The sequence below is a fragment of the Pseudoliparis swirei genome, chromosome 22 (assembly GCF_029220125.1).
Source record: "Pseudoliparis swirei isolate HS2019 ecotype Mariana Trench chromosome 22, NWPU_hadal_v1, whole genome shotgun sequence".
Taxonomy (NCBI): domain Eukaryota; kingdom Metazoa; phylum Chordata; class Actinopteri; order Perciformes; family Liparidae; genus Pseudoliparis; species Pseudoliparis swirei.
Window position 1 is genome coordinate 23945450 of NC_079409.1, and position 14943 is coordinate 23960392.

General features: G+C 51.6%; 1 long non-coding RNA gene across 1 annotated transcript; it reads right to left on the minus strand.

Annotated features, from left to right (window-relative positions):
* Positions 1–292: 292 nt before the first annotated feature.
* Positions 293–1837, minus strand: LOC130213069 (uncharacterized). Its single transcript, XR_008835441.1, has 2 exons — positions 1541–1837; positions 293–533 (listed from the first exon to the last, which is right to left on the minus strand). It is a non-coding gene; the product is annotated as an uncharacterized LOC130213069 (long non-coding RNA).
* Positions 1838–14943: the final 13106 nt, after the last annotated feature.

The window sequence follows — 14943 nt, forward strand, 5'->3', positions numbered from 1 at the left end:
TGGTTGCTGGGCGTGTGGCTGGTTGCTGGGCGTGGCCAGCTGGTTGCTTTGGGGCGTGGCCAGCTGGTTGCTTTGGGGCGTGGCCAGCTGGTTGCTTTGGGGCGTGGCCAGCTGGGATCCACAGGTCACTTTCACAGCGTTGTCTTGTGGCCGTCTTTTCGTCTTGGAACTTTAACCCCGCGTGTTTCACTTCATGAGTCTCAGACATGTCGTCGTACTTGGCTCCGCCTTCTGAAACATGGCCTCTGTACACACAGGTCAACTGTCTGATAGTTTAATTAAGTAAAGGACATTTGTTTTATCCATTTATTTGCAAAGCAATAAGTACAGGCATATAAAGAATCATAATTAAAATAATGTGACATTTAGAAAAAGACGCGTCCCTCGAGTCCTCACTCGCCGTTGAGCGCCGCCCGGCCGTCCTCCTTGCCACACCTCTTGTTCACGCCACTGAAGTACTTCTCCCTGAAGGCGTTGTGTCCCTGGAACGGACTGCAGCGCGGCGCGGCCCGCTGAGCCAGGCGGTCCAGTTCCTGGGAGGAGACAAGAGGAGGTCACTGACCACGAGGCCGACGACAATATGAATACATGCAACAAGTTAAAAGTTCAAGCGGCTGCATCAGTCAAGCCCCTCCCCCGACACGGCGCTGCAACACCAGTCCGGGTCAGGATGGAGCTGTAAACGTTCCCGTGGAGATGAGCTGATGGATCTCCTCAGTAAACAGCTGCTGCTGCGCGAGGACGGGAGGAAGAGATGCTGCTGGAGGAATAATGAGGCGGCTCCGGCTGGAGACGACTCCGAGGCCCGTCATGTGTCAGCGACGCCTCGCTCTCTCACTAAGTAACCTGAAAACTGTTTCCACGACGACGGAGAGGGGAAACTCTGGGTAACAACGGCACCGGATTCACACACACACACACACATCTGATAAGACCTAACGTGTGTGTGTGTCATACGAGGGGGGGGGGGGTAGATCCAGAGATGGATTATCTTCCACACCACGTGGGATTAAGCCATTTAGAGTTCCAGTATAAAATAAATGAGCCAATCACGGCCAGATGTTGAGGGTGAAATCCAAACAGAGTTTATGGCTTCCATCGGGGTGACATGGAGGAGGAACATCTTCTGTAGGCTGACAGGACACAAACAACCGCATGAAGGACACACACACACAGACACACAGACACACAGACACACACACAGCTCAGGTTGTTATGGAAACAATGTGACTTCAACACATCACGTCACACTATACATGAGGTGCTGCGCCTCCTGACGAGGAGGTGCTGCTCCTCGTCAGGAGGAGCTGCTCCTCGTCAGGTGCTGCTCCTCATCAGGAGGAGGTGCTCCGCTCTACAGACACGTTGTGAATCCTTCCAAACACGACAAACAATGAAAGGAAATCTCTTCTTTCTTCCTCCTCTTGTAAATCAGCTCCAGACGTCCTCGGCCCGAATGAAGACCACCAGATCAACAGCTTTCACATTCTTCTGTTGTCGTGATCGTCACAAGAGAAGGACAGCGTGGTTCATGACGCACCTCGGGCTGCTTGACCTTCTCCATGGCGATGAGGCGGCGAGACGTGTGGCTGGACAGCGTCTGCTCACAGTTGCTGACGAGCAGCAGACACGGGTGGAGCGGCACCGACTCCTCGCGGTACCTGAGCAGAGGACAGAGGAGAGAGGAGGGAGGAGAGAGGAGGGAAGAGTGAGGAGAGAGGGAGGAGTGAGGAGAGAGGACAGAGGAGGGAAGAGTGAGGAGGGAAGAGTGAGGAGTGAGGGAGGACGGAGGAGTGAGGAGGGAAGAGTGAGGAGAGAGGACAGAGGAGGGAAGAGAGAGGAGGAAGAGTGAGGAGGAGAGAGGGAGGGAGGAGTGAGGAGGGAAGAGTGAGGAGAGAGGACAGAGGAGGGAAGAGAGAGGAGGGAAGAGTGAGGAGGGAAGAGTGAGGAGAGAGGGAGGAGTGAGGAGGGAAGAGTGAGGAGAGAGGACAGAGGAGTGAGGAGAGAGGAGGGAAGAGTGAGGAGGGAAGAGTGAGGAAGGGTGGAGGAGTGAGGAGAGGACAGAGTGAGGAGGAGAGGACAGAGTGAGGAGGAGAGGAGGGAAGAGTGAGGAGGGAAGAGTGAGGAGTGAGGAGAGAGGAGGACGGAGGTGAGGAGGGAAGAGTGAGGAGGAGAGGACAGAGGAGGAGAGGAGGGAGGAGGAGTGAGGAGGGAGGAGAGTGAGGAGGAGGAGGGTGAGGAGGAGGGAGGTGAGGGAGGAGGAGGAAGAGTGAGGAGGAAGAGTGAGGAGAGAGGAGGACGGAGGAGGAGGAGGGAAGAGTGAGGAGAGAGGACACAGGAGTGAGGAGAGGAGGAGAGAGTGAGGAGGAGGAGTGAGGAGTGAGGAGTGAAGAGTGAGGAGGGAGGAGTGAGGATGGAAGAGTGAAGAGTGAGGATGGAAGAGTGAGGAGTGAGGAGGGAGGAGTGAAGAGTGAGGAGGGAAGGGTGAGGAGTGAGGAGGGAAGGGTGAGGAGGGAAGAGTGAGGAGTGAAGAGTGAGGAGTGAAGAGTGAGGAGTGAGGAGGGAGGAGGAAAGAGTGAAGAGTGAGGATGGAAGAGTGAGGAGGGAGGAGGGAAGAGTGAAGAGTGAGGAGGGAAGGGTGAGGAGGGAAGAGTGAGGAGGGAAGAGTGAGGAGGGAAGAGTGAGGAGTGAAGAGTGAGGAGTGAAGAGTGAGGAGTGAGGAGGGAGGAGGAAAGAGTGAAGAGTGACAGGGACACTTGGGTTAACCAGGGACAGGCAGGGTCGGCAACAGGAAATCCATCTAGAAACAAGTGCTGGAGAGTCTGGCATAGAAAAGGAAGAACAATCTGGCCGTGTGTGTGTGTGTGTGTGTGTGTGTGTGTGTGTGTGTGTGTGTGTGTGTGTGTGTGTGTGTGTGTGTGTGTGTGTGTGTGTGTGTGTGTGTGTGTGTGTGTGTGTGTGTGTGTGTGTGTGTGTGTGTGTGTGTGTGTGTGTGTGTGTGTGTGAAGAGAGTCAGACTGACGACGGGGAGTGAGGAGGGTACTGAAACTGTGACAGTTACATCCTCTTTTAAATGATCTTTTGCTTGCTGTGTGTGCTCTGAACCGGTTCTGATGGACCGGTCTGTGCTCTGAACCGGTTCTGATGGACCGGTCCGCGCTCTGAACCGGTTCTGATGGACCGGTCCGTGCTCTGAACCGTTTCTGATGGACCGGTCCGTGCTCTGAACCGGTTCTGATGGACCGGTCCGTGCTCTAGCAGGAACAAAGCACAATGTGGAAATCAATGCTCTGTTTATTAAAATGTGAAATTGCAATAAAACATATTGTCCCTAAAATCAATAAAGAATCGTGATCTCAATTCCGATCATAAATAATCGCGACCGCCATCCGAGCCGCCGGCTGTCGGCCTCGACCTCTCAGGCGCAGCAGGTCGGCGCCGGCGATCCCGTAAGCCATCGCTCAGTGTGACGTCTCCACTCCAGAGAACACGCGTGTGTTCTGCATGTTCTGCTGTCGCTCAGCCGGCCCACGTGGGGATCCCGTGGAGATTCGAGCAAATGAAGCGCCGTCAGAACTGAGAAGCATCGCTGGTGTTTCCCTCTCCTGGAGCTGGCAGGACCAGAGGGAAGGCCAGGTGCTCCACCGCTGCAGCCAATGCCTGCTGTGGAGCACCAGCTGCAGACCCCCCTTCAGGTGAGCAGTGGAAATGCAGCTTGCTGTTTGTTTCAACACAAAGAAATACAGGTTGCAAGACAAAGGAGTGGAGCGGACTTGAGTTGTTGAACTTGGCCGGTGGATGAAGAATCCTAAAAGTGTTGAGGCTCCAAAAGACACCGAGCCTCGGAGCTCTTGAGGGATGGATCCGTCAGAGACAGTCATGTCAGATGAATCCCTCAGCCACTGGCACCAAAGGTCTCTCACATGGTGGTGGAGCTGATGACCTTCTGACCTGAACATCCAGCCCTTTGTTCCAGATTGTTCTCCAGCTTCACGCTGCCGTGGTCTCATGTGTCCTCCCTCCTCTCCCTGTGAGGCTCCAGTCACACCGCCAGTGACTCTTCACGATGGAATGAAGACAAAAGGAAAACATTCAATGATGTTCAGTCACAGTTTGATAGTTTTGGGGTTTGAGTTTATTTCTGTGTTCCATAAACTTCTCCTCTTCTTGTGATGTTGGTGTCTCTGGACTTGAAGGCTTTGAATCTCAAAATTGAATAATTTGGGCCAAACTTGTATCAGGTAAAGATGAATATCATTTTTATTCGAACAACTTTTCAACATTGCAGTATTCTTTGTCTCGATGGACTCTTTGCGTAACGCGTGATCTGTCCTGGACTTTGACTTCTCATTTCCTTCTTTTGTCATAAACATCGTCTCTGCGTAGTGAAACCAAGCAGCTGAACTCGTGGTTTCCGCTCGGCGGAGAGCTAATTTGGTCATGACAGAGTTCTGGCGCAACTTTAAAGTCGGATCTTCGTCTTTAGTGTCACTATCTGTGGCATCGTCGGCTCTCAGATGTGCATTGAGAACATAAAGCATCACTGTAGATTGTGTTGAAGGACACGTCCAATATCATCACGGGGCTTGTATTTATTGCCCGAGTTCTTTTGACGACTTCCGAGAGTGTGCAAGCTTCACCGTGAGCATTTCAACATCTTGATGTCAGGAATGACCTGACATGAGATATGGGCCCCTTCAGGAAGCAGCTGGTACGAGTCCTCACACACTCCACTTGAACCCTCGAAGCACGGAAGACGTTCTCTCATCAGTCTGAAGAACGTTACACCGGTTTGACTCCTTCACATCCGCACTGACAACATCCTGCAGAACCATCCAGAGAGTTGGAGCAAAAGTTTGATGAAGAAACAACGAAACATTTCCAAAGGAAAGTAAATGTCCACGTTTCCTAAAATAAGGTGCACTGCAGCAGCATGTGGCTCTGGGTTAGCTTCACAACACCAACCACTCCACTTCCCTTGAACACCGAGGAGGAAGCAGTCGTATGGGAGCGTCACTCGGAGGCCGTGGCATTGGAAATGAATTCTGCCGCCATAAATGTGTCGTGACTCGACCCCAAAGTTATTCTACTTCTATACATCCCAAAACACAAAGGCACATGTGAGGCTGCAGGATGCCAGATGTACTGCTTCCTGTCCCGCTTCGGGGACACATGATGATCATCTGGGTTCACTCTGGGCCTCTGTCCTCGGAGATGTAGATTCAAGATTCAAGATTCAAGATTCAAGATGTTTTATTTGTCACATACACACACAGGGTGTGCAGTGAAATGAAAGTGGCAATGCTCAGCAGGAATGTGCAACAAGGCAACAAAGTTCAAGGTGCAGAAACTTTTCACACAGAAGCACGTCGTCCTCCATCCCCGACCTGCAGCTCACCTTCACCTTCATTGTTGGATCGACACACGCAGTGGAATCTCCATCTGGTCATTTCAGAGTTCTCTTGTTGCCAGGACACCTCCACCACAAGTCCTTCCTCTGAGCCCAACTCGTGACTTCATCTCCGATTAGTTTAACGAGCTCCGCCTCGACACGCTTCCCGAGCTCCTTCCTCCAGACGCCAGCGGTCCTGGAGGCCGACGGCGGTTCTTCATTCGATCTCTGGAGGATGCTCGAACAACGCTCCTACAAGGCATGTCTGTTTTTTACTACAGGTTCAAACCAATGTTTCTCCTCAATCTCCCCTTTGAGCTTCCATTACACGCATGGTTCTTTGATAGAAATAGGTATGAGGACACATGACTGGGGGCAGCTTCGATGAGGGGCGGTGGGAGGGAGGAGAAGTGTGAGGCTAGTGAGGTGGAAGAAGGATGAAGTCCTATTGCCTCCTTCAAAATAAAGCGTTCACTCAACACCACCCCGCTGAGGCGTGGAGAGGTGGATCGCTCCGTTTATTGGACTGAGAGCCGATTTCAAGAACAGTGACTTCAATGCTTGTGAAGTGGGAGAGGCATTCCTCCCCGACTCCTCCCACTAACTCCGTGTGCTTTGGTCTGAATGTGTGGAGCAGTGAACCGATTAGCTTTGTGAGAAAAGTTTTCCGACAAACTTCAAATATGTGTTGAAACTGCCGGCCGCCGTCGTCATGAAACAGCGCTCTGCGTCGTGAAAGCAGCAACGCTCACGAAGCCTTTGAGTTGACCGCTCGGATCGGGCTGGAGGCGGTTCTAAAACACATCCGGTTCCCCGTAGGGTCCACACACCAGACCGGGAGCCGCCGCCAGTGGAAACACCTGCCGGTCGTGGGACCCACGCCTCCAATCGACTCTTTTTACAACAACTCCGTCTGGAAAGTTCTGATGAGGTGCTAATTGTCTCATAAAGGGTGAGATAGAACTCCTTAAATTGGGACAAGACTACTTCCATACGGTTTTAACAATGTCTTTATCATTTGCTAAGAAACGTGGTCCATGCTTACGACGAGCTCTTCATACCCTCGTCATCCTCATTGAATGTGTTGTTACTGATTCCTTCTGGTCACATGACATCTATTGTTCATCTGGTCACATGTTCCTGGTCCGATGTGAGGTCAACGAAGCCGTCACCATGAACACTGGTCGTCTGTCGAGCTTCACGAGGTCGCTCAGCATCTTTCTGTGTTGCTAGAATCCAGAACCAGAACCATCTGGCTCAGTTCTCAGAGGAACCATCACCAACGCCGATGGGTCGGGAGGGCTGGAGCCTACACAACTATAATAATAAATAAGTCCAAATAAAATAATGTCAGATCAGATCAGTGTTCAGGCCGATGAGACTCGAGTGTTCCTCTTCCAGCAGCATCAGGAGGAAGAGGGCGGTCCATAAAGGAAGGATTTAAAAGTCTCAACTGCTTTCAACTGTTCAACGATAGGTCCGGTGACAGTATGTTTAAAAGCTGTCACGCCATGCCGCTGCGTGAACGTCTTTTGAAACATATCTGCTTCACATGGGGAACAACTCCAGGCCGCCACTGGCCCACGTTACATCTCCCAAATCCAAATAAAACAACGTGCTGGTGTTCAGACCGCCGGCTGCTGTTTTATGGCAGATGCTGAATCAGCCTTCGTCTGGCAGGTGGCAGGTCAGAGAGGAAGAGGAGGGAAACAAGGAGTGAGATCGGGGAGCTGGAGGGGGAATGTGTAAAGAGAGAGAGATTCTGGGAAGCCCCCCAGACAGAAATGGGGCCGATAGTCCAAATCAGTCCCACACACAAGTATCTCACAGCGACACGGCTCTGGCATGCAGAAGCTTACACTAACACGCGCTTTATTTATTTACACCCATAAAACCTCAGAGCGCTCAACAAACGCCACGCGAGGATGGAAAAAACCAACGGCGGCCGAATTCACATGGAGGGCTCGGCAAGCTCGAAGAAACAAACGAGCCCGTCTGTTGTTGCTCAACGGGAAACTAAAGGCCCTCGGCATATGTCAAGATTGAAGTTGATCTCCCTTTAAAACTGTCAGGTTGACATGTAAAGCGAGAGCTGCCTCTCATCGGGCTGTTGGGAGAACTTCTGGACAACGTGGAGACGGATCACCTTCCTCACGCTGTCGTGGCCTCTCAGTCTGAAGGCTTCATGGTGACCGTCACTGTGGGCCCTGGCTCTCACACAGAAGCTATAACAACAAGAAGAACAAAGTCAGACCTCCAGGTCCTCTCGACGGGGCGAGGAGCGGCGAGAACCTCCATGTGCACCACCTCGAGATCTGGAGCTGGATGCAGAACTCTGTGAGCTTGAAAGACTGAAGACCAGCTGAAGGTGTCGTGGTGACGAGGCGACGGAGACGAGTCCACCACCAACCACCGGGGTGCAGTTCAGCGTGGGCACAAATTCAACACGCAGAATGCAACATGAGCGTTCAGGACGCCGACGGGCGCCTGACATGAGGACGTGAGGACGTGACTGAGGACACGAGGACATGATGACATGAGAACATGACATGAGGACATGTGGATGTGTGGACATGATGACGTGAGGACATGACTGAGGACATGTGGACGTGTGGACATGATGACATGATGACATGACATGAGGACATGTGGATGTGTGGACATGATGACATGATGACATGTGGATGGATGTGGACATGATGACGTGAGGACATGACTGAGGACATGTGGACGTGTGGACATGATGACATGATGACATGACATGAGGACATGTGGATGTGTGGACATGATGACATGAGGACATGAGGACGTGAGGACATGACTGAGGACATGTGGACGTGATGATGACATAACGCGAGACATGTGGATGTGAGGACATGATGACAAGAGACATGAGGGACGTGAGGACATGACTGAGGACATGAGGACACGAGGACATGATGACATGAGAACATGACATGAGGACATGTGGATGTGTGGACATGATGACATGATGACATGATGACATGAGGACATGACTGAGGACATGTGGATGTGTGGACATGATGACATGAGGACGTGTGGACATGAGGACATATGAGGACATATGACATGAGGACATAAAGAACGTGACATGACTGAGGACATGAGGACACGAGGACATGATGACATGAGAACATGACATGAGGACATGTGGATGTGTGGACATGATGACATGATGACATGAGGACATGAGGACATGACTGAGGACATGTGGATGTGTGGACATGATGACATGAGGACGTGTGGACATGAGGACATGTGGACATGAGGACATGTGGACATGAGGACATGTGGACGTGTGGACATGATGACATGAGGACGTGAGGACATGACTGAGGACATGAGGACACGAGGACATGATGACATGAGAACATGACATGAGGACATGTGGATGTGTGGACATGATGACATGATGACATGAGGACATGAGGACGTGAGGACATGACTGAGGACATGTGGATGTGTGGACATGATGACATGTGGACATGAGGACATGAGGACGTGTGGACATGATGACATGTGGACATGATGACATGTGGACGTGAGGACATGACATGTGGACATGAGGACATGTGGACATGAGGACGTGTGGACATGATGACATGAGGACATGTGGACGTGAGGACATGTGGACGTGAGGACATGTGGACATGATGACATGTGGACGTGTGGACATGATGACATGTGGACATGAGGACGTGAGGACATGTGGACGTGAGGACATCTGGACATGAGGACATGTGGACGTGAGGACATGTGGACATGAGGACGTGTGGACATGATGACATGTGGACATGATGACGTGTGGACATGATGACGTGTGGACATGATGACATGAGGACATGATGACGTGTGGACGTGTGGACATGATGACATGAGGACATGTGGACGTGAGGATGTGAGGACATGTGGATGTGTGGACATGGTGACATGTGGACATGATGATGTGTGGACATGATGACATGAGGACATGTGGACGTGTGGACATGATGATGTGAGGACATGAGGACATGTGGACATGAGGACATGTGGACATGATGACATTTGGACGTGTGGACATATGGACGTGTGGACATGATGACATGAGGACGTGTGGACATGAGGACATGATGACATGTGGACGTGAGGACATGATGACATGTGGACATGAGGACATGTGGATGTGAGGACGTGTGGACATGAGGACGTGGACATGAGGACATGAGGACATGTGGACATGAGGACGTGTGGACATGAGGACATGATGACATGTGGACATGAGGACATGTGGACGTGACGACGTGTGGACGTGAGGACATGATGACATGAGGACGTGTGGACATGATGACATGTGGACATGAGGACATGTGGACGTGAGGACGTGTGGACATGAGGACGTGTGGACATGATGACATGAGGACGTGTGGACATGAGGACATGACATGTGGACATGAGGACATGTGGACGTGAGGACATGAGGACGTGTGGACATGAGGACATGATGACGTGTGGACATGTGGACATGATGACATGTGGACATGAGGACATGATGACATGTGGACATGTGGACATGATGACATGATGACATGTGGACATGAGGACATGATGACATGTGGACATGATGACATGTGGACATGAGGACATGATGACATGTGGACATGAGGACATGATGACATGTGGACATGATGACATGTGAACGAGGAGAGACATGACATGAGACGCATGACATGTGGACATGTGGACATGATGACGGAGGACGCGTGAGGACGTGTAGACGCTGAGGCGTGTGGACATGATGACATGAGGACATGTGATATGACGAGACATATGTGGAGGATGTGTGATGACATGTGGACATGTGGACATGAGGACATGTGGACGTGTGGACATGAGGACATGATGACATGAGGACGTGTGGACATGATGACATGAGGACGTGTGGACATGAGGACGTGAGGACATGTGGACATGATGACATGATGACATGAGGACATGTGGACATGTGGACATGTGGATGTGAGGACAGTCAACAGGCTGTTTAAAAAGCAGAACCCCCGCAAAGCAGCGGGCCCGGACTCCGTCTCCCCCTCCACCCTGAAGCACTGTGCGGACCAGCTGTCTCCGGTGTTCACCGACATCTTCAACACCTCCCTGGAGACATGCCACGTTCCAGCCTGCTTCAAGGCCTCCACCATCATCCCCGTCCCCAAAAAACCCAAGATCACAGGACTCAATGACTACAGGCCCGTCGCCCTGACCTCTGTGGTCATGAAGTCCTTTGAACGGTCCTGTCACACCTCAAGACCATCACCGACCCACTCCTGGACCCCTGCAGTTCGCCTACAGAGCCAACAGGTCTGCAGACGATGCAGTCAACATAGCCCTTCACTACATCCTCCAGCATCTGGACTCCCGAGGAACCTCGCCAGGATCCTGTTTGTGGACTTCAGCTCTGCCTTCAATTCCATCATCCGTCCCTGTTGCAGGACAAGCTCTCCCAGCTGCATTGCCCGACTCCACCTGCAGGTGGATCACAGACTGACCGACAGGAAGCAGCACGAGGCTGGGGAACACGTCTCAGGCTCCGGACCACCAGCACGGGTTCCCCTGCAAGGCTGTGTTCTCTCCTCTGCTGTTCTCCTGTACACCAACAGCTGCACCTCCAGTCACCAGTCCGTCAAGCTCCTAAAGTTCGCGGATGACACCACCCTCATTGGACTCATCTCTGGGGGGGACGAGACCGCCTGGGTGGGAGACTGACCACCTGGTGACCTGGTGCAGCCAGAACAACCTGGAGCTCAACGCCTGAAGACAGTGGAGATGGTTGTGGATTTCAGGAGGAATGCAGCCCACCCGCCCCTCTCATCCTGTGTGACTCTGCCGTGACGCTGTGGAGTCCTACGCTTCCTGGGCTCCATCATCTCCAGGACCTCAAGTGGAGCTGAACATGCTCCATCTCCAAGAAGGCCCAGCAGAGGATGTTCTTCCTGAGGCAGCTGAGGAAATTCAACCTGCCAGGGAAGATGATGGTACAGTTCTACACGGCCATCGTTGAGTCCATCATCTGCTCCTCCATCACTGTCTGGCACCCTGCAGCCACAGCCAAAGACAAGCGCAGGCTGCAGAGCATCATCCGCTCGGCCGAGAGGGTTATCGGCTGCAATCTGCCTTCCCTCAGGTCCTGTTCACTTCAGGTCACTGAGCGGGCCAGAAAGATTGTCGCCGACCCCTCCCCACCCTGGACACTCACTGCCCGAGTCCCTCCTCGGGAGGAGGCTGCGTCCATCATGACCACGACCTCCCGCCACACCAATAGCTTTCCCGACGGCGGTCGGGCTCATCAATGGACCCCGGACTGACTGACTGTCACCCCCAGGACTACCACTCTTCTTCCACCTTCCTCTCTCCCTCCTTCTTCCGCTCCTCCCTCTCCTCCTCCCTCCTTGCTGATTGTTGTTTGTCATGTCCAAATGTTGCACCTTCCACCAAAAAAAATTCCTCGTTTGTTTGTGAAAACATTCATTCTTTGGCAATAAACCTGTTTCTGATTCTGATTCTGATTCTGATTCTGATGAGGATGTGAGGATATGTGGACTTGAGGACGTGATGACATGAGGATATGTGGACATGAGGACGTGATGACATGAGGATGTGAGGACATGATGACATGAGGATATGTGGACGTGAGGACATGATGACATGAGGACGTGAGGACATGATGACATGAGGATGTGAGGACATGATGACATGAGGATGTGAGGACATGATGACATGAGGATGTGAGGACATGAGGACATGTGGACATGAGGACATGAGGACATGAGGACATGAGGCTGTGAGGACATGAGGACATGAGGCTGTGAGGACATGAGGACATGAGGCTGTGAGGACATGAGGACGTGAGGACATGATGACATGTGGATGTGTGGACATGATGACATGAGGATGTGAGGACATGTGGACATGAGGATGTGAGGACATGAGGATATGTGGACATGAGGATGTGTGGATATGAGGACATGATGACGTGTGGACATGAGGATGTGAGGACATGTGGATGTGTGGACATGATGATGTGAGGACATGTGGACGTGTGGACATGAGGACATGATGACATGATGACATGAGGATGTGAGGACATGAGGATATGTGGACATGAGGACATGTGGATGTGAGGATGTGAGGATGTGTGGACATGAGGATGTGAGGACATGAGGACGTGAGGACATGATGACATGAGGATGTGTGGACATGAGGATATGAGGACATGATGACATGAGGATGTGTGGACATGAGGATATGAGGACATGATGACATGAGGATGTGTGGACATGAGGATATGAGGACATGATGACATGAGGACATGTGGATGTGTGGACATGATGACATGTGGACATGATGACGTGTGGACATGATGACATGAGGACATGTGGACGTGTGGACATGATGATGTGAGGACATGAGGACGTGTGGACATGAGGACATGTGGACATGATGACATTTGGACATGTGGACATGATGACATTTGGACGTGTGGACATGTGGACATGATGACATGAGGACGTGTGGACATGAGGACATGATGACATGTGGACATGAGGACATGTGGACGTGAGGACATGATGACATGTGGACATGTGGACGTGAGGACGTGTGGACATGAGGACGTGTGGACATGTGGACGTGAGGACGTGTGGACATGAGGACGTGTGGACATGATGACATGAGGACATGTGGACATGAGGACATGATGACATGTGGACATGAGGACATGTGGACGTGATGACGTGTGGACATGAGGACGTGTGGACATGATGACATGAGGACGTGTGGACATGTGGACGTGAGGACGTGTGGACATGAGGACGTGTGGACATGATGACATGAGGACATGTGGACATGAGGACATGAGGACATGTGGACATGAGGACATGTGGACATGATGACATTTGGACGTGTGGACATGATGACATTTGGACGTGTGGACATATGGACGTGTGGACATGATGACATGATGACATGAGGACGTGTGGACATGAGGACATGATGACATGTGGACATGAGGACGTGAGGACGTGTGGACATGAGGATGTGTGGACATGATGACATGAGGACATGTGGACATGAGGACGTGTGGACATGTGGACATGAGGACATGATGACATGTGGACATGAGGACATGTGGACATGATGACATGAGGACATGTGGACATGAGGACGTGAGGACGTGTGGACATGAGACATGATGTAATGTAATAATGACATGAGGACGTGTGGACATGAGGACATGATGACATGTGGACATGAGGACATGAGACATGTGGACATGAGACGTGGACATGAGGATGTGAGGACGTGTGGACATGAGGACATGATGACGTGTGGACATGAGGACATGATGACATGTGGACATGTGGACGTGAGGACGTGTGGACATGAGGACGTGTGGACATGATGACATGAGGACATGAGGACATGATGACATGTGGACGTGTGGACATGATGACATGTGGACATGATGACATGAGGACATGATGACATGTGGACATGATGACATGAGACATGAGGACATGTGAGACACATGTGGACATGATGACATGAGGACATGCGGACATGAGGAGTGTAGACATAGGCGTGAGACATGTGACATGTGGACGTGAGACATGTGAGGCGTGGACATGATGACATGAGGACGATATGGACATGATGCCGTGAGACATGTGATATGAACGCATGTGGACGTGAGGACATGTGGACATGATGACGTGAGGACATGTGGACGTGTGGACATGATGACATGTGGACGTGTGGACATGATGACATGAGGACGTGAGGACATGTGGACGTGAGGACATGTGGACGTGAGGACATGTGGACATGATGACATGAGGACATGTGGACATGAGGATGTGAGGACGTGTGGACATGAGGACATGATGACATGAGGACGCCAAGAGGACATGATGACATGGACATGGGCGTGAGGATGCGTGTGGACATGAGGACGTGTGGACATGATGACATGAGGACATGAGGACATGATGACATGTGGACGTGTGGACATGTGGACATGATGACATGTGGACATGAGGACATGATGACATGTGGACGTGTGGACATGTGGACATGATGACATGTGGACATGATGACATGTGGACGTGAGGACATGATGACATGTGGACATGATGACATGAGGACATGTGGACGTGTGGACATGAGGACGTGTGGACATGATGACATGTGGACATGAGGACATGTGGACGTGAGGACATGTGGACGTGAGGACATGTGGACATGTGGATGTGTGGACATGATGACATGAGGACGTGTGGACGTGTGGACGTGAGGACGTGAGGACATGTGGACATGATGACATGTGGACATGTGGACGTGAGGACGTGAGGACATGTGGACGTGTGGACATGATGACATGAGGACGTGAGGACATGATGACATGTGGACATGATGACATGAGGACGTGAGGACATGTGGACGTGAGGACATGTGGATGTGAGGACATGTGGATGTGTGGACATGATGACATGTGGACA